This window comes from Anser cygnoides, chromosome 1 (genome assembly GCF_040182565.1).
Source record: "Anser cygnoides isolate HZ-2024a breed goose chromosome 1, Taihu_goose_T2T_genome, whole genome shotgun sequence".
Classification (NCBI taxonomy): domain Eukaryota; kingdom Metazoa; phylum Chordata; class Aves; order Anseriformes; family Anatidae; genus Anser; species Anser cygnoides.
In genome coordinates, this window is record NC_089873.1 from 96,994,725 (window position 1) to 97,020,056 (window position 25,332).

The 25,332-nt window shown below is 40.0% G+C and overlaps 1 protein-coding gene across 45 annotated transcripts in view; it reads right to left on the reverse strand.

Moving 5' to 3' along the window:
- The window catches only part of ZBTB20 (zinc finger and BTB domain containing 20), a 480,501-nt gene that overhangs the window by 159,831 nt on the left and 295,338 nt on the right, over window positions 1–25,332 (reverse strand). For 3 of the 45 annotated variants that reach the window (XR_010834157.1, XR_010834158.1, XR_010834156.1), the window contains one exon: window positions 1–24,123. This exon is cut by the window's left edge and continues 19,318 nt beyond it. The exons of the other annotated variants lie outside the window; for them this stretch is intronic. The gene's annotated coding sequence lies outside the window, so the exon portion shown is untranslated. The remainder of the gene's footprint in view (window positions 24,124–25,332) is intronic. 45 annotated transcript variants of the gene reach the window in all.

The window sequence follows — 25,332 nt, forward strand, 5'->3', positions numbered from 1 at the left end:
TTAACCCCTTCTCAGTGACTATCAACAGCAGGAAACACATGCCATGGTAAATTAACCTGCAGTATATACCTAACTATAAGAATATAAGCAAGACAAGAGGCTAAAATGTGCCTTCATTTACATTTACGACTGTATAAATCTTGTATGTTGTGCAGCTGAAGTCAGATTTTGGTTCAAAAGGTCTTAGATAACGGTCTTAGATGACAGATCTTAGAAGGTCCTAGAGTTCTCAGTAAAGCTGTGGGTGCTCCGCACCTTATCTTGTGGAGTCACCTGTATTTCGAGCTTCTAGATTTTAAACTTCAGAAATTATCCTCACCAGTAAAAAACTGAACGAAATCCACACTTTTGCTTAATAAAATAATAATAATAATAAACCAACAGTACAGCTCCCCTAGCTTCAGTTCACCTTTTATGCATGCATGGAAGTATCTCTCTGGGTAGAAGAGCATGGTTGTTCTGGGAAAAAGGAGTAATTTCCAGCTGGAGCACCGTACAAAGAAAAAAATTTAATTTGATCAAGGGAGCAATCTCTCTTCCATTCTCAAATCAGTATTTGCTGCCAGAAATGGGAAAGCTGTGGCTCAAACCTGTAAATGCTTGAGAAAACATGATGGTTTGCAATAAAACGTGCAAGCGCTTTAGTTACAGCCACCTCTTTAAGTGGAAGTAGAGAAGGAAGCATGGTCTAGGGGCTAGTGAGGCTTCACAAAATTACCATGAAATTCTACCAGCCCCAAGGCAAATAACTACCTAAGAGCAGTTTTCCTGCCATGGCTATCTGGCACTAACAATCTGATAGTTCACTGATGAGCAACAGTGGAAACAGAAGATCTTTTAAGCATGCCATCAACAACCCACCAAACCCCCCACATCCTTGCACCCTACAGAAAACTGAGGTTTTGCAAGACTAGTTTAGAATACAATGCTAAGAAACAAGAACACCCAAGCTGTAACCCCATTTTTCCATGGGAACCCACAGTGAACCCCAGGACAAATAAGTTCATCCAAATGCTCCTAAAGTCGGCTGAAGGAGAACTTGGTTTTCCACAGAGTTTAAAAAGCATGAAAAAATACGGTAGGAGACTATTAAAATGCATCACCACACTACAGCAACACTGTGTTCTTTTAATTGGCCCATTCCTTTAACAGATGTTTGAGCAGTGGGCTGCAACGTACTATAGCTGAAACCCACAAAAAAATGGACGTGTGCATTGTTTAGTTTTTGGAAAGTACTCTGCGGCCTTTTAGAGCTGGGACATAAATGTAAGGCATACCTGATCCCAGCTCCCAGAAATAATTAAGAGCCAGTGCCAATGTATATTCCAAGTCTGATTTACAGTTCTTGTCAGTATAAATACAACTGTCCTTTTCTGCCACAGGGAAGGGTGAACGGCATTAGAAAAAAAAAAAAAAATGCAAACCAGTCTGATCTTTTACCCGGAACGCTGCTGAGTAACTAATCCTTTAGCTGTTCCAGTTTGGGAATGAACAACAAAGGCACCAGGCATTTTGTTCTGAGAATTGTTGTATATTTGGACCTTGAATCTTTTTCAAATTTTAAAAATATTGGTGGAATTAGTCAGCCCTTTGTTATTAAATACATACAATGAACTTTTGGAAGAAAAAAAAAACATTGTTTAGAAATACAATGCAATTTGCTAGGCCTATGACACTGAGTCAAAAAAAAACACTCTGTACAACACAGCTCTTAAAAAACTTCTAGTCCAGTTTTGCAAATAAAAACATTCAATGCAGTTCCTACCATTCTGGATACTTAGCCAAACCGATCTTTCTAGTCCTTTAGCTACTAGTACTCAGAGGAGAGTTGAATGGACAGAAAACAGATGAGGAGCCCGGCATTATCTGCAGTAAGTCTGGCCCCTCAAAATCAGCTTTGCCTTTGATTTGAAGAAGGCTTCATTAAATGTGGGATTTCATTCTCTGCTTTGACACTCACTGCCTTGAATGATCTAGTCATTTCCTGCCTCAGTTTCCCCTTGCCACCAGGGAACAACTTCAGCTGTAAAATGAACTGTTGTTTTTAAATGAAGACACATCATCATCAAAAGGAAAAGTTCTGGATCCCTACAACAGTTCAAAGAAGGAAAGAAACTGAAATTCCACTAGCCTTAAGACAGTCGATAGCTCAGCAAGATACTGAGCGCCTTAGCATAAAGCCTGTGCCTGTAGTGAGCTTTCTTACATCTTCTGCTTATATTTCTGAGAAGCAGAAATCCTTTGGAAAAGCAAAACTGGATCAATACAGAAAAGAAGGGCTCTGAAGGGAGTTTAGAGAAATCTCGCATGCTGCAACTCCCCTGTTGACCATTGAAGCATGAAGTTTAAATGTTTCCAGCCAAGCCTTCAAAAATACATATACATTGTGGATCTCCTCAGAGCATTTTGTCTTTTTCAAATCTAATAGTAAGGTAGATACATTGCATTAGGTACAGAACATCAGATCAGCATTCCTGCTGAGCAGATGGAGCACAGATGGAGAAGCAACCTGACCTCAAAGCTAGAGCACAAGGAATTGGTACAACTTAGAATCAGTCCTGGGCATTGGGATGTCTATTGTTGGTGCCACCCACAGCTCCCTATCCACCACTGCTACAATGATGCCTGAAATGCTCAGGAAGCAGATTTTGGAATGCTATTGCTCACAATTCAAGACTATAAAGGAAGTTAGAAGTTGTGATGGTTTTCTTCAAAATTTTCGGTAATAAACTGTGATGGTTTAGGGGATGCTTTAGAACAAGCTCAGATATTTGCAGAGTTGGGACAGAGCACTGAGTTTGGGGAAATAACTTCATTTACCAGACCACTGCAAGCTCTCCCCACTCATGAGTCAAAACTCTTGGGTTTTCTGCTTGTCTGAAGTGAACCTCTCACCATTAAGCTTCAGTGCTGTAGCAGAAATCATACACTCAGAGGAACCTGGGCTTCCCCCAACTCCCTCAATAGATTCTGGGTTCATTTTCTTTATCTTTTCAAGTATTTAGTACAAATACTTGAAAAATATTTTCCACACTTCTCCATTCTTGCCACAACTATCTTTTAAGTACCCATAATAAATCAGAGGGATGTACATACAGGTGGGAAATAGTGGCACAGAAAAACTAAGGCTGAGGACAAATATGGTATTTTGATTCCTATTTCCTAGTAATTACTATGAATATTCAGCACCAAAAGGGGAGTTAGGCGCTGAAATGGAGCCCTTACTCCTGCTGACAATCAATCAAGCAGGAGGAAAGTGATACAAAAGCTAATTGAACTCAACTCCCAGCTTAAGACCTCGGACCATACTTGTAGGCTGCAAGAGTGGAAAGGGACCGTGCCATTTCATACAGATGTCCTAGAAATGTTCTGCTTGCACTTCCTGTTCACCCTTTTCCCCCTAGATCTTCTGCTTTGTTAAACTGTGTCAACCTGTTCTGCTCAAACCAGCTTTATCATCAACTTCATCTGCTACGAACACGGGAAGCTCAATTACCAGAATATCATGCAAAAATACTGGTAAGAATTTGGCCAGTCAAAGGTTCAGATAATGTAGGAAGCTTTAATGGGAACAGACAGGCTATAAAGGACACACGCCAATCTGAGATAAATGAAAGTTATTCTGTATCCTAAGCTAAAATAAAAATTGCTGAAATGAAAGCTGTAAGTGATGCTTGGACTCAAAACTGGTTATGCTTAAGTGCAAGCAGAGGCCTCAGTGTCATTTACACTATCACTTTCTTGTTTTCTTCTTTTTGTACTAAATACCATACGATGGAACATATCATGAAACTGAGTATCAGCTGGGTGCATACAACAAGGACTACTTGAGAATTTTCCAATAGAACATATGGCCATCGGAAGATGCTGATTTATCAAAAGTGAAACATTGAAAATACAGTTTCAATTACTTTTTTTTTTTAAAGAAGAAATGGAATGATCTTCTACAATCAAGTTAATATTGCATCTCAATATTGCACCTTTTAGAGGGTTTTTTATTATTCAGATGGAATTGCATGATAGAAAACAAAAATAAAAGGAGAAGTCAGAGCAAATGCAGTGAGCTTTTAATGAACTATCAATTAATTTTTTTGGAGTAAAATCATGGGCACTTATGCCAGAAAATGAAAAACAAACAAACAAACAAAAACCCACAGAATCCTACAACACTCTGAAAACTTGAAAACCAATTCTTAGTTCTGCATACACACTAAAAGAAAAATCCCTTCAGCTTTGCTACGTAAATGAGAGCAGTATACATGGAGATAGGTCTGTGTTTCCTAAATGCTGCAGAGGTATGCTGTTTCAGGACCATCTGGGGCCTGGTAAGAAGAGGAAATGACAGGGAAGAAGGAGTATGGCTTAGTGAGCTGTCTTCTATATAGGATCTCCTGACAGAAGCAATATCAGTGGAGTCCACTGTAGTCCTAAGGCTACAAATAATTTCTGCAGTGGCATCAATCAGTCTGTGGGCTGGGACAACAAGGTCCCTTGCAGAAGGGAACAAATGGGCTGAGAAGTAATGAATATTAAGGGAATTACTGAAGCTGCCGGATACATCAAGGTTACATAGTCCCTCTGACTTTTTGCCTGACACCACAAGACTGGATCTGCAAAAAAGCCTTGCCCAGGCTACGTAACGGAAGGATGAGAATGTCCCTCCTGACATGCATTTCAGCACAGTCAGGCTCCTAAGTGCTTCTGTGGATCAGGGCCTGATGGCTCTGTGTTTCTACAGCACTACTGCGAAGCCCATGCCTATTTTTATGAAGAGTTGGCACGAGGATCAAGATCAGTATTTCAAAACGTGGAGGAACGGCAAATACCATACAAAAATATAAAACCTGAGGTTAAATTCCAGAATGCTCACCCTTGCTGATGATATGCTGTGCCTTAGACCCTGCATTTGTCTAAGTAGTATGGCTGTTGAAGATGAAGCATTGCATTTTGCGCTGACTCCGGTGGGGGGGAAGAACCATCATTCCCATAGCAATCAGAAAATGAAAGACATACGAGGACGTAGTTCAGGCATGAGAAAACCTTACCCTAATTGCTGATTACTAAAGTACCATAATGTGCTAGAGAAGAAAGGATTCCTGAGAACATCAGGACAGGACATTAGCAGATTAATATTAATCTCTAGAGTTCCAGATTCATTTCCTGTCCATGTTAATGTCCTCTTGATTACTGCAGAAAACAATCACACAAAAAAGTTCAATTATAAACAGGAGAAGAGACTTAAAATATTAACATTTTTGAAGCTTTCAACCAAATACATATAATTAAATGAAAAGCCAGGTTAATGCAATGTTAAAGTTGAGATTTTAATTGTGCAAAGGTCATGGTATTTAGCATCAAAGTTCATCAGTACGATTAAACATATTGGGCCAAATTCTGTTATCAGTTACATTGGTATAAACTTAGAGCATCTTTATTTTATTAAGTAGAATTATATTAGAATCATGCTAGCATAAGGAAGGCAGAAGTCGATTCCACATTGGCGTGTATAAACACTCGAACTTCCTCACAATATATGCAATACACAAGCCATATAATACAAAACACTATATGTGTATTAAAAAGAACATTGTAGACATGAGACAAAGCACAGTGGAATTTAATTACAGTCTGTGCAGAAGTTCAGTGAAAAAAAAAAAGCACTGCCTTTTCAATTGCATGAGACTTTATCATTTGTCAAATTATTTCACATTGTCCAGGACAGCGTCATGAAAAATTGTATCCAGTGCCTGCAAGACAGCGGAAGGATATTGATTGTACTTTTGCACAAGTAATATCTGAATCTTCACACTGAATTAACATCATTGCACAACTAAGGATGCACGTTCCAAAGATGGCCACGTTTTGTCTATCTAGCCTCGCACTGCACAGTCAGACTTGCATATGCACTCGTTCGACTATCCATTGCAACCACAAAGGACTGAGCTGTTTTCCTGCAAAGAACAGGATACTGAACACCCAAAAGCTTTGCACCCATAAACAGTCCTGCTTCTGAGCTAAGTGCAGCCAACAAGCGTGCTTCTCTGCACAAAACTGCATGTCAACAAACCTCCATTGAAGCCTGTCTGAAAATCCAGTATAAAATGTCCTCATTCTCTTTTAAAAGACAACATAATTTAAAACAGGAGAAAACAGAATAATAATGTACTTTATTGGAATAAGTAGGTCATCAAAAAATAAATGCGTCTACGTTTATTGGAACGTCTAGTCCTCATAAATGGCTTAATGGATTTTTTTCAAACTTACTGAAACATTATTCACCTCTGAGCTTAGAACAAGCTTGAGAAATTTCAGCCAAAAAGGTAATTGTTTCACAAAGTTATAAACCACCAAAGATAGGGGGCTTACAATAAAAGTGCTGTCTCAACCATAACTACAATAAATACAGCTAATGAATAAATGTGGTCTGGCAAGAAGAAATACAATTTGGAAAGTCTGATGTGGCCTGCACAAAATGCAGGAAGGTAATCAAGTGAGTAAATGTCAAATGAAGGATTATCATGTCTTCTGAAGAATTCATCTCCACAGAAGATTCAGTGAAGGACCTCAAGATCCAAAGGCGGTATAGCTATATTTAAAAGTGAAGAAAATCTCTCCTTTATTAACAGCAGTTGCATCCAATGCCTGCAAGCAATAATGATGCATCAAAGCTTACATATTACTACAATTACTTGCACTGGTAATCTCTAACTGAAATCATGATAAGATCCTACTTTCTTTCTCTTCCAAAACCTTCCATGCTCAAACAGCACCAATCTGCACATTGAAACACAAAGATACTGTATTTCCAGTGGCAACTCTTTGTATGGCATCCCTATAACTCCTATTGTAGCCACCTTGGGATATATTTACATATCTGCAGTATTATTATCTGTACACATCATGTCTTTGTGCTCTAGAACTGTATAGCCAACAAAATGTACATTTGATAACACGGCAAACAGAAAAGATAGGGAAGTTATAATTACTTGGCTTAGGTATAAAAGAACACAGTTTTTAGAGGTTATGCTTTTGCTCAGACAGGTTTCTGGATGATGAAGACTGCCCAGCCATTCCTACTAGACTAAGACAGGCACTGCTTTCAAACACCTTTATCATCTACGGCATAGTCACAAGTCCCTGTTTATATGCATGCACATGCAGTCTCAAAAATCCTTTACAAAAGGGTAGAATTATTTTAAATTGGATTGAAATTTCCCCTGTACATAACCAGGAGGTACATGTTCTTCCGTGTCATCTAGATACCACTAAATTTTTTCTCCAGCTATCCTTCTTGAAAAATAAAATATAATGCAGAAACCTTGAGAGAAAACTAATCTCACAAAAATTTAGTTCAAGATACATAGGCATAAAATTAAAAGAAAAGTTTCAAAATGACCATTGGTTTTGCCTTGAAACCCCACCACACCCATACTTCAGCAGGGCCTTTTTGGTTCAGCTGTGGAATGCTATACATCAACTGAAATGTAGATGTCCATGCGCTAAGGCCACTTGAGGAGGATTTAGCAACTGATAGAAAGTTATTTCTTCCTCAATTGGATTTTATAAACTTCTACACCAAAATAAACTATCAAAATCAACCAAATTTCCAATTGTGGCAAACTATAACAGGTTGTTTAACTTGTGAAATATTACGTGAAAGGAAATCAGAACTCAGTTTCACAGTTGATATTTGGGCTTTCCAGCCCGTGAAGTCAAGTGGAGGTTTGAATGAGGGAAAGATGGGAAGATCACAATACTGGGATCCTTAACCATCTCAGTTTTAACAACAAAGATGCTATTAAGGACAGTGAATCATCATTTCTTTATATCCATTCTGAACTTACTATATTGCACAAAAGGAAAGGAAGCAAGTAACACAATAAACCACAATCACTTTAATTAGCGTTGCAATTGCAAACAGTGCCACAGTTATTTAAACATTAACCCAGTAAAGCTTTAGTTCACTCAAGGTCCCCCTCAAATCCTACATCTAAGCTGCCTTCTGCAGGTGTTTTACTAGCTAAAATCCTACAAATTTCTCCTTGTATAATTAATTTCATCATACGCTTGGTATTAAACACCACCTTCATCTCTTTCTGAATAACTTTTATAGGGAGTTGCAAGAGAACTCGACTAACTGTCAAACTAATTCTAGGAAGAACAATGATTTAATGCTTGTATTGTGAGATCACACTTTCCCAATTCAAAGGTTTAAATTTTTTTTTTTTTTTTGCTATTTTTAGGGGTACTGAATTGCCAATAATCTGACTCAAGGCACACTGAACTCAGTGGGAATTTCTCTGTCAAGTCCAATCGGTTTTTATCTGTACCTTCTGGAAAATATCATTAAATAACAAGATACTTATTAAATCATGATATATTTGTTATTTCAATTTTTATCTACTTCTTATAGCATACTATCTAAAGCACTTCCAAAACACTTCCAAGTTATAAAAATTCCTAAATTCTTATGAAATGTCAAGTGTGTTGAATTCCTCCTCATAACTACAAGCAGTTCTATTGCTATTTGGCACAGCTTTGCTAGAAAATCTCTGTAGTTTATGCTTGATTTGTTGGAGTAAAGATATCTGAGGTTTTGTAATTTATAGATTCAGATTTGTCCCAGGTTTTTCTTTTCTTTATCTGTTTCATGATTCAAAAACACTGAAGACTGACACCTGCAAATAAGAGTGACATTTATTTTTAATTCAGTTTAAAAATCTATGTTTGAAATTTTAGAAAATGAACATCCCTATAGAAACATTTAACCTACATGGGAATAAAGATCTTACTAAACGAATTGTCTCAAACCAAGGGCTGTGTATTTTGCAAATGCAATTTAGTATGTTTCAACTAAGAGCTAAATAATCATTCTGGTTTTACAACACCTAAATATGTGGCCAAATATTCTTTTTGGCTAGTTGATATGCTGTTTCGCCAGCTTGATATTTTATCATTTCCTTCTTGCTTGATTCTTAGAGCCATCTTTTCTCTCTCAGTGTCACTAAATGTACCATTTGGAAGCACATAATAGCCAAAACATAACATAAAGAAGAGCTGCAGTCACTAGCTTTTCTCTATGCCCGGACTGGTGATGTAGGTATCTTCTGCTGAGAGGCTGTTTATCAAGCCAAGCTATGCGTCCTGCTGAATGGCTGAAGTTCCCATTGCAGCTGATTTGTCTGTTCAGTATTTCAGTGTGAACAAGATGCCCGCCAAGCCTGCTATCCTTCAGGTTTATCTCTTCCCTGCTCAGCAAACAGCATAATGACAGTATTTGTGCTGTTGTGACTTACAATACAACACTCATTGTATAAGATTTCTCTATCCTTTACAAAGTCAGTTGAAATTTCCTATTTTTCTAGTTCCCTCTTGTTTATGCCCTCTTCTCCTCAATACATGTCTTCTGCCTTCCTCCTGGCTAGTTTCTAGTGTCAGCTCCTCAACGTGCCAGGCTCCTCTAGTACGTTCCTGAGAAAGCAATCTGCCCTATTGGAGTGTAATGGTCCCTCCAGCTCAGACTGTAGCTGCTGAAAGGCCTCTTTGGTTTCAGAGCAGTAGACTAGGGCCATATCAGCCCCTGACATGCTTCCTACAGGAGAAGCCCAGAGGGTACTCCAAACTGCTCTGGTGGGCAAGCTGGCAAGTCTTGGAGGTGGCAGCAAAGATCCTTAGATGAATTGCTATAATCAAACCCAACAGCAGGCAGCTATCAGGATTTGAAACAACATCCAGTGTCAATGGAACATACCCTAGTCTGCTAAGGTGCTTTTGAAAACACCTTCAGCCAATCAGTGACATCATTAAACACATACGTGCTTTTGATAATCTGGCATCCAACCCTTAGATTGGTCCACTGCAGAGTCTCTGTAAATGGAAAGAGTGACAACAGCATACGCTTGTAGCCAAACACCATACAGAAAGCCCTACTGTGGCTGATATTCACCTCTCATCCTGAATACCGAGGTACAATCCAGAGAGGCTACGCTACCATGCAGCAATCCGCTGTCTGGTTCTAGGTATCTGGTCATCCCCGCATGCAAAACCCTATTCTCAAGAAATAACTGCAAACTATTCTGTTTCTGTAGAAAGCAAGGGTGTCTGTGAATCTCCAGACATTATTTGCCCCAGGCAAAATCTGCATTCACTTCAAGGGTTCAGAGGTTATTGTTCATTTACTTTATTAAAGCATTTGTTCCAGTTTCAAAATATAGCAAATCTGAGAATTATGAAACATCCCTAGTCAGTCAGATGTCTGTGTATCACCAACAATCAGGACAGCAGGCCATTGCAAAGCTCTGTTTTTTGGAAAAAATCACTGCTCAGAAAATTTTTAGCGATGCTTAGAAAGTCACAGGACCTAAATAGGTTCTCCACGTCAACAATAAAAGACAAAGCTTAAAAACAAAGATTAGGTCGGATAATCATATGGTTAAAAACAGTCAGAAATCAGGGCTGCTATCCACCCTAATTAGATTTCGGTCTCCAAAGTAGCAGCACAAAGCTCTTTTCGTACAGGGAGCCGAACACTAGCGCTCTCTGAAGCACTGTGAGAGTGAAGTAAGGGTTCAGGAAAGCTCCATCCTCCAAACCTCTTTATTTATCTGACCAGGAGCAGGCAAAACACTCTCATTAGCACTTGCTGAGCTCCAAAGTCCTGGTTATAGCGTGCCCACTGGCATTTCGTGACTCCCGAGAGGGATGACTGTCTGTTTAACAGCAGTGCCAGCCTCTTCCTATTCCCCCGTTCCTGCTGGCACCCTGAGGCAAGCATCTGGGAGTGTATGCTGCCCCTTTCTGAAGCAGGTGCAAAGAATGGTAGTCAGCGTGTTCACTCCCCATGAGCCTGCTACAGGCAGACAGAAAAGCCTGGAAATCCCTCCAGTAACCCTCCCGGGGGAGAATGAGAATTTAGCCAAGTGCACTTAAGACCAAAATTGTTGCAGAAAGGAGACACATACACTTGTTAAAATCCGTCTGCAACACTCCCTCCCATCCTCCCCTTGCTGTGGACTGATCTGGATTTCTAAAGAGTATAATTATGTCTTGCACAATGATTATGAGCTTTGGGAGCTCTCAGAGAAAATTTCCTCACTGCACATGTGGCCATTGGCTGACATACCAAACATATCACTCTGTTTTTTATTTTTTATTTTTTAAACTCTGCATTTTGCTGGGAGGGAGGCCAAAGAGAAAGGACAGACATCCAAGCTCAAGGCCAGGTTCTGCACTATGTGGGTACGTTCTGGAGGCCAGAGGGAGAAACCACAAGAACGATCTTTGTTCACTAATGCTCCCGTTCCTCTGCTGGCCTTCCTACTATCGACAGCAGGATGCCCAATCTATCCATCCATCACCAACAGACCCTTCACCAGGAATGTATTGATGCATTCTTGATTTGCCCCTCCTGTTTTATGTTTTCCCTTAAAAGGCATACAAAATAGATTTTGTCTTCCCTAAAGCAGATGCTCAGAATTCATTGTATGCCCATTTAGCAATACTAAGGTTTGCAATCAGTGTCAAGCTACCTGGAGGCCTTAAAAAAACACTGACTGGCAAAATGGTAACAGCAAAAATTACCATAGTACACTATCCTCCTTTCTAAGAGGATCGTGATGGGCTGGACATCAGCTTTATCAATGGGAAATGACTTTGAACTGAGTACAATTAATATTTTTATTTAAAAAAAAGAACAACTTTCCTGAATGAGACAATGTGTGCTCATGCAAAAATGGCACTACTATATATCACAAATCATACAGCCATTTGAGAATAAAATATACTATTCCACCTGCATGCTGTGAAAATTTCAAGCCACCTGCACTTCGTAAAATGAAGGTATGTAAGAATAGCGTCAGTCACTCAGCTTGTATACCTGAGGGTAATGGACATCATCCTTTTTCCCATCCAAGTCACCATCTTTTCCATTTCCAAAGGGCCTCCAAAGATGAAAATGAACTTGACAATCATTCTGCAAGGCAAACTGATCCTGATTCTTCCAGTCACTTTGTAATTCACTGCAGATGGTGAGAGTGAGATGTTTACTGGCTGGCAGGTAATGAGCCTCGTTGTAGATAATAGTGATGGACGGGCAATCTTGCCTGCTGACAAGGAGGCAACTCAACATGGGTACATGGCATTCATCCATGACTTCATGTAAAAGGATAGCTGTGACAATGTACACAGGTTATAAACTACCATCCTCTGTTAATGTCAGCATGCAGCTACACTTAAGTCTATCCAGTTCACTTTTAGGTAGCGTGGAATTGATCCTGATTGTCCATGAAAGTAGAACAGGCTGATTTGTGACCTAATGCCTACTGTTCTATAAGAAGAAAGTTGATCTGTTTAAACATCTAGATATCCCCTCTTCCCAGGTAACGTCATTCATCACAGCTGTCAGTGCTTCTTTAAACGAGAAAGGACCCTTAGGCATAGTATAAAACTCTCTGGAAGAATTATGTATACCATTGCCAAAAGCAGAAATAGTTCCCTTTTTTTTTTTTCTTTTTTTCTTTTTTTCTTTTTTCCACTGGGCTTGTACACACGCTGTGAAAGGCCTATACACACTGAATTATAAGTCAGTACTTCTGTTTCCCTCCCCACCCCCGTATAAAGGAACTCGTATTAGAGACCTACATGCTGTCCTGATTTTATCTCAGACATAAGGGTAGTGGATTTGGACTAGCTCAGCCATTTGATGAGATATACTTAAGCAGCTGGTTCTGAGGGAAAATCAGAGTAATTCAGAAATGCAACAGAAGATAAAGAAAAGCCCTAGCTCCATTTCCCCTCTCCTCCTAACTTTATGAAGTAAAAATAAAAAATCACATACTTAACCAAATACCATGGATGTCTTTTGTTTCAGTAGAATATATTCCTCTCGAAGAAAGGCAGCATGGTTCAAATTAACAAAATACACATCTTAAAAAGATATTTGTTCTTATATATGTCTAAATATACACACGTTTAAAAACGGATATTATCATTCCACAGATAGACAACAATTAGTCTTAGTCCTCCTATTCTGAATCAAATATCCTTTCCCTCTTTCTCTGGTGAAATCTGTTCATTTGTACTGTACCCGGGCTTCAAAACTTGATAAACGATCCCAGAGCTATGAAAGTTTCATCCAAAACCTGTCTCTTCATAGATTCACTCCAGATATTCTTTCTGCTTTAAAGACTCATGTGATCAGCGCTTTGATCCTTTCTTCCTCAGCTCTATTAGGGGTACCATCTCTTCAGGGCTTGCAGCTTATAAAAAGACCACCATATTTTTGATATGCCTTTGATGTTGTCTTCCAAAGTATCTTTGATTTTTAAGTTCTGTTCAACTCTTTCACCATTAACCTTGATTTCACTTAGGAATTAATAGATCTATAGTTTTCTTGGAAAGCTAATTTAGAAATTCTGCTTTCTCTTTCACTATTTTTTCCCTCTTACTTGGAAAGGTAGGTGAAACTACAAAAAGCTGACCAGCATTAGGAAAAAAAAAAAAAAGAAACTATACACAAGCTAACGCTTTTCTTGCATTTTCAAGCTTATTGCATAAGTGAATCATTAAACTGCCAGCAAATGAAATGGTTCTGCATGATGATAACGAGCCATACAGACCTTCCACTAGGTCACTGGTGACTGAAAGGTGTTACTAATGGATGACTCCTCAATAGGACTGTAGGCTCAGTCCCATGCTTGTAGACAAAATTTCCCCCACATATGACAGTTGCATTCCTCCTTCTTTTGACACTAAGCGAAGAGGCAGAAGTTGAAAAGGTCACAGGAACTACATTACTTGAAGTAAACTGCACACGAAGCAGTAGAACACTTACTCCAGAGAAGAAGCTGGTGTTGTCTTTCTGGTCTCTTTAGTAGGTATTTTCAATTCTTAGCTTATGATATTTGAGATTTATTCCCCCTCCTCAGGCACCACTAAATGTGACTGAAGATTCATGTTCATTGGGATAAATAGACATCTGAAGGCTAAAAACAGGTCAGCCATAGATGCGCACACACACGCCCTACAGGATTTATTTATGCATCCTAACCATGTTCAGGTAACATTGAAATACATTTCAGGTTCTTGAAGAAAAAAGAAAGTTCCATCTACGGAAGTTGTAACTCAGTGTGCCTTTATTTGAAACTATCCTGCTTTCTTTCCACTACACCCTTTTTTATTTCCTATCCTTTAGAGAAAGAACTTAGAGGACATTATATCCCCCTCCTCACTTAAAAGAAGCAGCTACAAAAGGAGATGAACATGCTTAGGAAGTCCCTGCAACAACCAGCATGTGCATACCCATCCTTTTCAGTATCTGCACAGGGTCATCACCGCAGCCTGTTCCCTTTGCTAAGGCACCACCAGCACAGTTTAAGGGTTCCTTCCCAAGAGCGTTTGTGACACTACCACAATTATCATTCTGGCTTAACGCTCTAACACCTAACCCCTGGGACACCCAGAGCTTCTGATAAGACACCACAATGAGAGAATTCAAATTCAGCTCATCAGATACGTGCCCCTACCAGCGATCTTTCCTATCACTCATCGCACTCTCTATCTAAATCATCTTTGGCAGAGAAGCACGGGCTGGGTGCTACATGACCCACTTGCAGCACTTCTCACCCTCCACCATTTCAGCGTATGGTCTAACGTCGTGGCTTGCGAGCCTCATCCGAGGCTCTCTGCGTAGCCCCATGGCCAGGCACGGCTCCTACTGTATCATGCCTCTCCCAGAATCTTAGCCCTGCTGGAAAGCATTCAGCATTGAGAGGACCCGTCTTTATGCTGATAACACTAAAATATAAAATAATGCCAACAGCTGGTGCTACAAATGGCTTTTAAAAACGATGTTCATTCACTAAAATTCCTCTTGCTACTTTTGACATGAAACACGCAGTCTCTAATTATTCTGATCAAGACGGTGAAATACAAAAACAAACTTTAATTGTGTTTAACAGATATTTAATCAGGACTCACTGAACTACAGATTAAAGCTGAAATTCATAAACCATAATTACCCAATTGTCGCAAGCTTTTTGGTCCACATTCTGCTTCCGTCTGGGCGTCTGGCACTTTGCCCCGAATTTCTTTTAGTGTCTTCTCAGTTTCATTGCTGTTCATGTTTTCCAGCAGAGATTTAGCACAGATTATAAAATATCTGTTCTTGGCAACTTTATTAGTTGTTTTTTTTTTTTCTTTTCTTACAAAGATTATATCCTACCTATCCCCTTCCTGGGGCTGAATGAACAGGCACACACTGTGGGTTATTTCTTGCCACAAGCTGCCCCTTCCTCCTGCCACAGTCCATGGTATTCACCTATTCTGTTCAGTTTCTGATTCCCTGACCATCGCCGTGCAACCAGAGCACCATCCGGATATTGCTTCGAGGGTGCCATCTCACATATCTACCATGAATTATTTCTTCCTCTCTTCTTTATCCAAAGATACAAGTGGGTGCAATATGGTTTCCTATTTTGGTAGGGTATTTTAATGTGCTTGATGCCCTGTATTTATATTTAAGAAAGCGTGATGAAAGATATATGCTTCCCATGGGAAGCAGAGTGGTGAGGTATACGCTACCCACCAGTTCCTGAGGGAATTAACTGCACAGGCTCCGACTGCCTCCTGAGAAAATTACAGATTGTCCTTTAGCACAGAGACTGATTGTGCCAGAGAAGCACAGTTGTTGACAGTAATTTTTTGGGCTCCATGCATTTTGTGCAGGTTATGTGGGTACGCTGAAGGCAAGGATTTGATTTAACCTACATGGGAAAGCAGTATCGATACCTGGTGTTTTTACAGCGATCTGTGCTCCCAAGCACATACGATCTGGTGTTTTTTGCTAGGCAGAGTTTTCTAAGTCCTGTAGTCTTCATGCCCAGCTACAATATATCGTACTCTAGCAGAAAAAGGATGAACCTCAAAGGTGAAAGCACTGCCCATTAGGATGAGATTGATATACTCAGCCTCCAGGAGAGGTTAGAAAGTGGTATGCTTTTTGGAACCTTAGCTTCTGCTCCATAACGACATCTAAACTATGGATCATGTGCCCTCGACAAGACATTATATTTTATTTTCACTGTGGACTTCCAAGATTTGGCAAAGCATGAGTGGAAGAAACACTAATCAAAAATTTCAGAGAACTGACAGCCAGAAGATGAAACTAGAACTACAGAAGCTTTCTTGTGCTGCTATTGTACTGCACCAGAGTTAGGTTCTGCACAAAAACAATGCTGAACTTACTGGAAATTGGTGGAGCTTAGTTGCATCTTGCTTATTAGCTTATCTTTTTTCCACAAAGCTGCTCACACTGCTTCAAAAATCCACGACTCTTCAAATTCCCCATTAGAAGACTCCCAGAAAAAAAATCATTCAGTCTCCACTGCAGCACCTCCCTCATCAAGAATCATTCCCAGAACTTTGCAAGGGAAGGGTATGATGTAGCCCCTAAGAAACAAGAAAAGCAGCTTACCAAATTGCAGCTCAAGCTGGCAAACACCAAAGATACGTTACCCTGTCGGAGCAGTGAAGTTGGCTCCAATACTGGCACCAGGCAGAATAGCCAGCTTATTTAGTGGTGGGGAAATAAAGAACTGGTAAAGATGGGGTCAGCCTTAACACCTCTTAAATTTGGGGTATTGGGAGTGGAAGAGATATCTAAAAGACGACACTGTGGAAGAATGGGATCTCAACCTTCTGTTGAAAATATAAAATGAGTCAGCTTGATAGGAAGTGAGATGTCCTTCCACGCATATCTGTGAATGATTTTTCTCTTAAGAGTTGGAGCGTTCTTGAAGAACTCTGAGTCCGGAAGAAGATATACGGAACCATGTACTGAAGGTCTTCCACATATTTGTCCCCTACTGACATTCATTCAAACATTTTTCTTTGTTATCCTGACAAGACCTATGTGAATACAAGCTAAACCTTTACCTATTTTCCTGGGCCTGTTGTCAACTAAAACACAAAACGTACATGGATTTTTTCCACATCTTTCACATTTTTCATTATCAAACCCAGTATTTCCTATGTTTAATTTTATCACCATCATTTTGCCTAGCTTCACTTCCACCTCGTTTGAAGAGCCAAACAGTTCTCTTCTCTCTGATTCCCACTGAATCAGTCACATACCTTTCTCAAAAGCTCCTTTACAGCAAGTCTTAGACAAGCAATAATGTACTACCTCAGTAGCCACTGATGCACGTATATCAAACTTCTTTTTTGTTTGTTTTGAAACCTTCCCTGAAGCCTTCAAGACTTGACTGACTTCAATGCCTCTGCAAGATCCTGTATCTGACTTCACAGCAGTCAGACACCAGACTGGGAAGACAGACAAGGAGAAACGTGTTATTTCTTCTGTTTCCTCGTTTCTTTTCCTACCTAAGAGATCTGATTCTTTGTGTCATCCACACGCTATGAAGTCCAGTCACACTTAGGTCTTTGCATCTCAAGCTGAAGGCTGATGAGAACACATGCTCCAGGATAGCTGATTTTTCACAAACTAATTGTTTTGCAGTTTGGCACAGTTGTTGGTCCAAGAGTTTCAAGCTCTATATTTAAACAGTGATAAAGAAATTGCTATACGGTGTTACTGTCATTCTTCATTCAGACTGTTCCTCTGAAAACAGCCTACAGCCTTTGAGATGCGAAATGTATTGTTTTAATGTAGTCAAGGTCCCTGCTTGCTACATTGTTAAATCTATTTAGCAGATTCTTCTTGGTATAATCTGTCCCCAGACCTAAGGAAGCTCAGTGATTTTAAGTGTTTTAAACTAATGATAATGGTTAGTGCTGAGAACAGATGTACCTGGCTGTGGTTTGATCTATTCTATTAGGCTGCTAGGAGCTGTGTATTCATATTGACTTACCATTTTATGTCTATTTTCAAGGTGTGATGGCTGCATGGGGTGTAGTCTGTTTTTTCCCCTGACATATGATGTATCATCATGTGTGTATTTTTTGATACATGGTGATTGCACAGAGAGAGAGATGGAGAACATCTGCATGTTTGTTTCCATGCCTTCCTAAGAGTTTGTATGTCTATTCCAGCTGGCCACTGGCAAGATTAAGGGAAGCAGTGACATATACCTGTTTTCATACTAGACCATAACCCAGAGAATGGTTGCACATATTAGATGAGCATGCAAAGAGTTTGATGACTATGCTAGGTACTGCAGAAGTTTACTTTTCTTGGCGAGAAAGCACCGTGCATGAATGAATTCCCTGTAATTGGTGGCTGCACTGATAACATGCTAAGTGGAAGCTGTTTTACTATGCTTCTCTATCCATAACACAACAAAATGTAAAACTCTTCAGTCGTATCAATAAATGGTGCTTCACTTCCCTTCAGCACAATGGAGTGAAATTTCCACTGAGAATTATTTTCCCGATCATATTGTGGGCTAGGTGCCGCCATTCACAAACATCTGCCATTGCCACCATCCAGGGAGAATACAGTATTTGGGTTGTGCTATAGGAAGTCTTGCATCTGAAGGCCTCACCTCTGTCCAGCAACACAGAAGCAAATCCTTCCTGCTGCTACAGAATATACTACTGACTCCCTGCCAGTAGGACTTAGAGAATTAAGCTCTTGCAGAACAGAAGCAGCCTGCAATCTGCCTTATCATAGCGCAATAGGAGACGTTTACTGAAAACGAATGCAGCCTCCTTAAACATCTCCCATACACGCAACCATTTCCCTGTAAGAGTTCAAAAAGCAGACGCAAATGAAATGCCACGTGGGGGCTCTAGCAAAGACACCACCTCCTTCCTGACTAAATGAATGGAACCTACACAGTCCAACGAGGTTAAAATCCAAAACCGTGAAAACAACTAAAATATGGGCAAGCTGAGAGAGATGCAAACACCAGACAAGACACTAGATCTGAACAGAGATGTATAAATTCCTACCCTGATCAGGAAAGATGAACTGCAGGTGTCAGCATAGCTCAGATGACACCATGCTGGGCCAGCACACCATCAGTTCAACCATATTTTCAGTGTGCAACTCAGTTCTCATCTTGTGGGCCAGTGCAGCTGTGTTGCAGGCTAAATCCAGGAGCCTCTTTGTCTCTGATGTTTTGGCCATTTTGACTAAGGCAGAGCCCAACAGAACAACAGGCACTATAGGCTTAGGCCTATAGCTTCAGCTTTCTTAATCAAAGAATGACACCAGTATCAGATATTTAATTTTTATTTAAATACAAAGAATTTTTGTCTTATGGCTGTAAAGAAAAATGAAAGAAAAGAAAATACAGCCGAGATGTAACTGATAGACATGTTCTGCATTCACTAAACCATGTTCTGGGCACACTGTCTCTTTACAAATAGGCATACATTCTTACAAAAACACTACAGGTTAAATACCTAGGCCTTTACTTCAGAATGGAGATAATTTTGCAGTGAAAAGTCAGAACCTATAAAGATAAATTCTAATCCATGTCTGACCTTGAGGCTCTGCCTATACTTGAATTTTCATTTTCTTCTCCTGTTACCTCATCTCCTTCCCCATCAAGTCCATCCACCACAGAGGTCAATTTGCCTTCCACAGCCTCTCACAACAAGCGCCACAAACATCCTTCCCTTTCCCAAATCCTTCTTAAAGGGTTCTTTCCCCTGTCAGGATGTTATACACATGCAGGGGGGGGAAAGGCCAGGTATCTTACATTTAATAATTATCTCAAAGAGAACACATACAAAGCTCATTAAGAATTTCTCCCTGGCAGTGAGAAGGGAGTAAGGACTGCTTGCCCACTGCTAGGAGATTGCTCTGTATCTGAAGCTGGCATAGCCAGTTCTCTCTTATATTTTACATTCTAGCTAAAAAGGTTCTTTTTTAAAGCCTGAAAGGAAAAGGTGTTTTAGGAAATCATGTTTTGGTGGAATTCCTCAACAAAACACAATTTAAGGGGCAGTTAGCTGGGATCTTACACACTGGGACATGACATTCTATCAGCTCGGCTTTGGTTACGCTTTTAAGGCATATTTCTTGGCTATGCTGTTGAGAAATTTCTGTGACTTTGGTTTTAAATGGAAATTGATGCTGATATAATTCAACCTGAAGTTCATGATAGGAGAAGATCTGAAAATGTTTCCTTACCTTACATCACTCTAGTGATCTTACTCATCTCCCTTATGTTCTTGTTATGCATTCATGTTATCTGCATATACTGGACTGTGGGTCTTTGCAAGAAGCAGCCGATACTCCTGGACAGGTGCGGAGCACCGTGCACTGATGGAGCTTTTTAAACCTCAAGTAATAATAGTGGCAAGAAATATCATCTGGAAATTGTAAAATTCATGACCATAATACCCTAGGCAAGGAGAATAGCAGGATCCCAAAATGATTTAGGTATTTATACATATATTGAGAATATATGAGAAACTCCCCTCAAGTTTCCAACATAGATCAAGTGCTTCGGTCATTCTGGCATCGATCATTGCTGAGCGTCTTGCTCTTCTCTCCAAAGCATTCATCACAAGACGTTGTGAAGAACAGGGTGCAAGGCTAGGGAAGGCCAATGCATCTCCCTGCCTTCTCTCCTCGACCCTGACATTGCTGAGCCCTGCGGCACCACCAGCCCACATGTGTGTGGTGGGGGCACCCTGTGAGAGAGGCGGGACGGAGACATTTTGGGTAGAACAGCAGCTAAGGGAACACGTGGGAGCAGCAGGAGCGGAGCAGGCAAAGGGGCTGGCTTGGGAGGAGTGGAATCATAAGACCTGGAGCTAAAATCCAAAGATACCCAGCAGTACCCTGCTACACCTCCCTGCACAGAGCCCCCACAACTGCAGCAGATTCACCAGTGTAGAAGTGCAGAAAGCTAAAGCTCTTACCAAACAAGTGACCACAGCCCACAGGGAAGGGGTGACAAGTACAAAGCACAAAAATGTCGACAGAAGAGACACAAGAAAGACAGGTGTTTTCTACCCCAAAGTCCCTGATGTAAGAGAGAGCAAGGCAAATCTTTCATACATTTTTTTTTAAAATGTTATTAGAAATGAATTCTCATCAGAAGGCAATGAGGCAAAAATTGTTCTCACACTAGCAGGGGAAACGGCGAAGCTGGCATCACAGCTAGCTGGGTCAGGATCTGGTCACAAATGACAGACACTGCATGACACATAAGGTATACCATGGCTTGCAAGATACCTGAAAATCTGCCTTTTTGCCCCTCTGCAAGTATTCCTGCCATCACCACACCAGTGGCAACTCACAGCTCAGAATCCAACTGAAGCAAACAGAGCCCGACGAAGTGCTGCAGGGGACTGAAGAAGATGGTGATGCACCCTGAATATAGGACAGGGAGGATGCTGTTTTTCTGTTAAACAAATAATAATTACTTCTGCAACCAGAAAGGAAATGGGAAGATGGCAAAAACCTATTTGGCCATGTTGCAGAGAGGAAAGTATTAATTATATTCTAGTAGCAATCTTTATTCTCAAAGAAATCTTGTCAAGCCTACACTTCTGAAGAAACTTCTCATGAGGGAGGGGAAAAACCCCTATTATTAAAAGCAGCCCCAGCCTGTGCCTTCTGGTTTTGGTCTGAGTCCAGTATCCACAACAGAAACCTTTCAACAGAAGGCAGTATGGACTTCTCATGGAAAAGGTACAAAATCAGGCCCCATATTCCCAGTGAAAACTGGCCTTTTTCCCCTCCTCCCAATCTTATTGTTCCCAAAAGATACAATGAAAATACAAGACTGCTGGGATTTCTATAAGAAGATTTGGCAGGTTTTTCATATTTGTTTAGACTGCAAGATATAATTTGAATTTGGGGCTTGCCTTTCTCTCTCTCTCTCACTAAGAAGAAGAATGAGTTATTTGTTCTCTGAATAAGTATTTGTTATTAGTGGATCAGACATGGATAAGGTATATTATTACAACCATGTTTGTTAGGTATGATTTACATTGTTTGCTGCATATCATCTTAGGCTGTCTTTAATTTTGTTATACTTTAGGGTTTTTTTGTTTGGTTTTATGCATTTAGTCACAGTTGGTTGTGTTTTGAACTTTGAAAAAAATTAATACAAAGGAAATTAAAAAAAAGAAAAAGAAAATATTTTCAAAATGATGTGGAAATCAAATCTATCCCTCAGTAATTTGATTTGTAGGAAATGGAGAGCAAAGCATTACAAAGCATTACAAACAGAATGCCTTGAAGTGCATCATAATTACTTACATGTGCAAATACATTGTCTAGGTTTAGGCATTCAGTTAATAACAGTCATAAAAATTCTATGCCCTTACAGAGGGTCTTTCATTCAAGCTTCTCAAGGTTTGTGTAAGCAATCACTAACTAATGCTTGGGTACCTGTGAGTACTTTGCTGCTCATAAGGATGGAGAAATAGGGGCAAAAACTCTAAAGGTCAAGGATAAATTATGATCTGGTGTCAAGGCAGGAGACAATTGCAGAATGATGGTTTTCTACCTGCATGCGGATCAGTGATGCAGAAGTTTGTAGCTGATCCTGATCCTACAATGTAATGGTGTAAGAACGAACAAGTGCAACAAATGTGCTGTTTAGACCTCCTGTTCCACAAAGTTTAAAGGCTGAGAGCTGACATAAATCAGATCTATCGCTAAGGACTGGCACATGGGCTGACAAATTTGCCTTGTTTGGAACCCTTTACAATGTAAATGGTTCCTATATGAGGCTCCACAAGTGGTTTTCAGACCATGTATCGTTTATGGAAACCTGGGATGAATGTTGAACAAATCTGGAAGAAATGTAGCCTATTAAATTCAGTTGATGCAGAAAGTCAAAAAGGCCAGTTATACATTTTGAGATTATTCTCTCTTTGGTCTCTAAAGTTTTAAGTACCTGAAACTCATCACAAAACTCTGACAGTCTCCACGTTACCCAAACACTTTTCCATAGTTCCTGCCATGGAAGAAATACTGAATTTTGTACTCTTCTTCTGTTTAACCTCCATGCCACATCCGAACTGCACAGCTGTGTTGCTTTCTTCTGAAGAGTGGAACCCAAGGCTTCTGCACTCTAGCTCCTTGCTAGCCAGAACTCCATTCCTCATTTACTAGAACATATGTTTTCGTTTCAGTAGATGACCAAAACCCAAGACTGACAAATTATTTTTGCTGTTTCATTTAGCCATGCAATAATGCTCATGCTTTAAAGTACTACCTGCTGAAATAGTAATAAGTGCCGTACTGCAGTTGCTGACCTACGTACACATGCAACTGCCTGTTCTAAGGATTTGACATTAACACATCCCATTTTTGTTTAGCCTACATTTTAGTGCTCAGCGTAGCTGCAGCGAAGAAATGTTTCTCTATACATTTACATTACCTGTTATGCTTTACACTAATAAAAAGTGGATATTATTTATTTGTCTGGCTGACTGACAAAGCCAGGCATCAAAGCATCATTCCAGTGTCACATACTTCAACACTCTAATCTTTCAGAACTTGTAAAGCAATCTCTTACGGCGCTCTGTGGGCTGTGAGATCACCCTGACAAACTGTGATAATGTTGGCAATCTCCAAATGGGTGTTCATTTGCAATCTTACTACAGAGGAATTGCTACATTTCCAAATTTGAGGGCTTGACATAATCTGTCTCCACAAAGCTATCAGGGTCTGTCATAAGGCTATCTGTGACCTGGGGATTTTATGGGGTTAACATCTATCCACAGCGCAACTTCACTGTAAGCAGTGGAATTAGCTAGAGTATGACTTTATCTATTTGCTTTCTTTCTCTTCATTTAAAATGCCCCTTATTTGTACATATATATAAAAATTGCCAACAGCACCTAGTATCAATATCCAAGTCAGGCAGGGTGACTGTACCTCAAAACCACAACGACTTTCTTGCAGCTCACACTAGACCCTCTGCTCCCCCCATCACACTCTGTGGCTGAGAAACAAGGCAAATGTCAGGTCAAGCTACGCAGCTATTGCCATCATCTCTTCCGTTCCGTATGCTCCCAGTACTGGCAGTCTCTGGGCTGCAGTCCACAGGATATCCACAATTATGGCCCAGATTGAGGGAGGGGTAGAAAAACGATGGTGCTCTGCCAAGTGTGTCAGAACCTGAACTTGATCCATTTTCAAATTAAAGCTGGGGACTGTGGGACAGCACCACGTTCTCTCTAATCCATCTAAAGAAAGGAAAATAACTTATCATCACAAAAAAAAAGAAGTCAGAGTTAGTGCAGATCTAACATAAATAACTATTTTATATTTGCCTCTGAACTTTATCTTTAACTAAAGAAATATGCTGTCTTGACGCCGAAGGAAGATTTTTAACGTGCCATAAGACAGTTAAGCACCACAAGAAAAAGTGAGACAGAGGGAGTCAGTCTTCATCATATTTATGAGGGCCACAAAACTGCTAGTGAGGTAATTTAATTCTGAAATTACTTAGGAGTCCTTTATAAAAGCAGGGAATGCAGGATGGAAATAGAAAACTTTAAAAAAAGTGCATCCAGTGTTTAGAAATACAATCCAGGCACAATACCCTTTCCCTGCTATCATCCCCTTAGGCAAATTTGCCAGCTCCACAGCTCATCGCAGTTAACAAAAGATGCTCCTCAAATCCTGCTCAGGATGCTGGTTTGCCAGCAGAGCCTGGCCATGTTCTGGTCAAAAAACCTGTGACAGGGCACAGACATCCCACAACCATACAGCATTGGAGCACAGGCTTAACTTTAAGCACTGGTTTGAATATTTTGATGAATTAATGCTAGGATGTTTTGCCCTGCTTAGTGCATTTTTACCAGAAAAGTTCCCTTCCTTGAATTATTCTATGTAACCAAAGCAAAAATTGTTAAAAGTTTTATTGAGCATCACTTTAACCCCATTTAAACTATTTTCTGCATTTCATTCTCTATGGAAAAGGAAACTTAGTGTCACTATCCAACCTCAGGAATAAGTACCTAACCGCAATGCTACTAGAGATTTTTTTAAAAATCCAAGTAAATTCCAAACTTGTATTTTGGGCCCCAAATTACAGCAAAATGGCTCCTGCTCTTGTTAGTAAAACACCTGTTGTTTTCACCAGGAGTAGTACATTCCTCACATCTCTAATCCTTCAGAAAAGTGCATACGGCCTTGGAAGCCAAAGGTAAATATTTTAATGTGTGCATTATCTTACTGAAGTCAGTAGATTGGGTAGATATGAAAAAAAAAAGGGGGGGGGGGGAGGGCATGATCAGGTACCCAAAGGATTCATGGGCTTCAAACGTTTAAATAGCATCATTAACACAAATACTGCAGATGGGACAGTCCTGAATACAGCAATAAAAATGGTCTGTCCTTTTCCTTCCTACAACACATGGACTTGTGGTTAAAGTTTTTATTCTAGACTA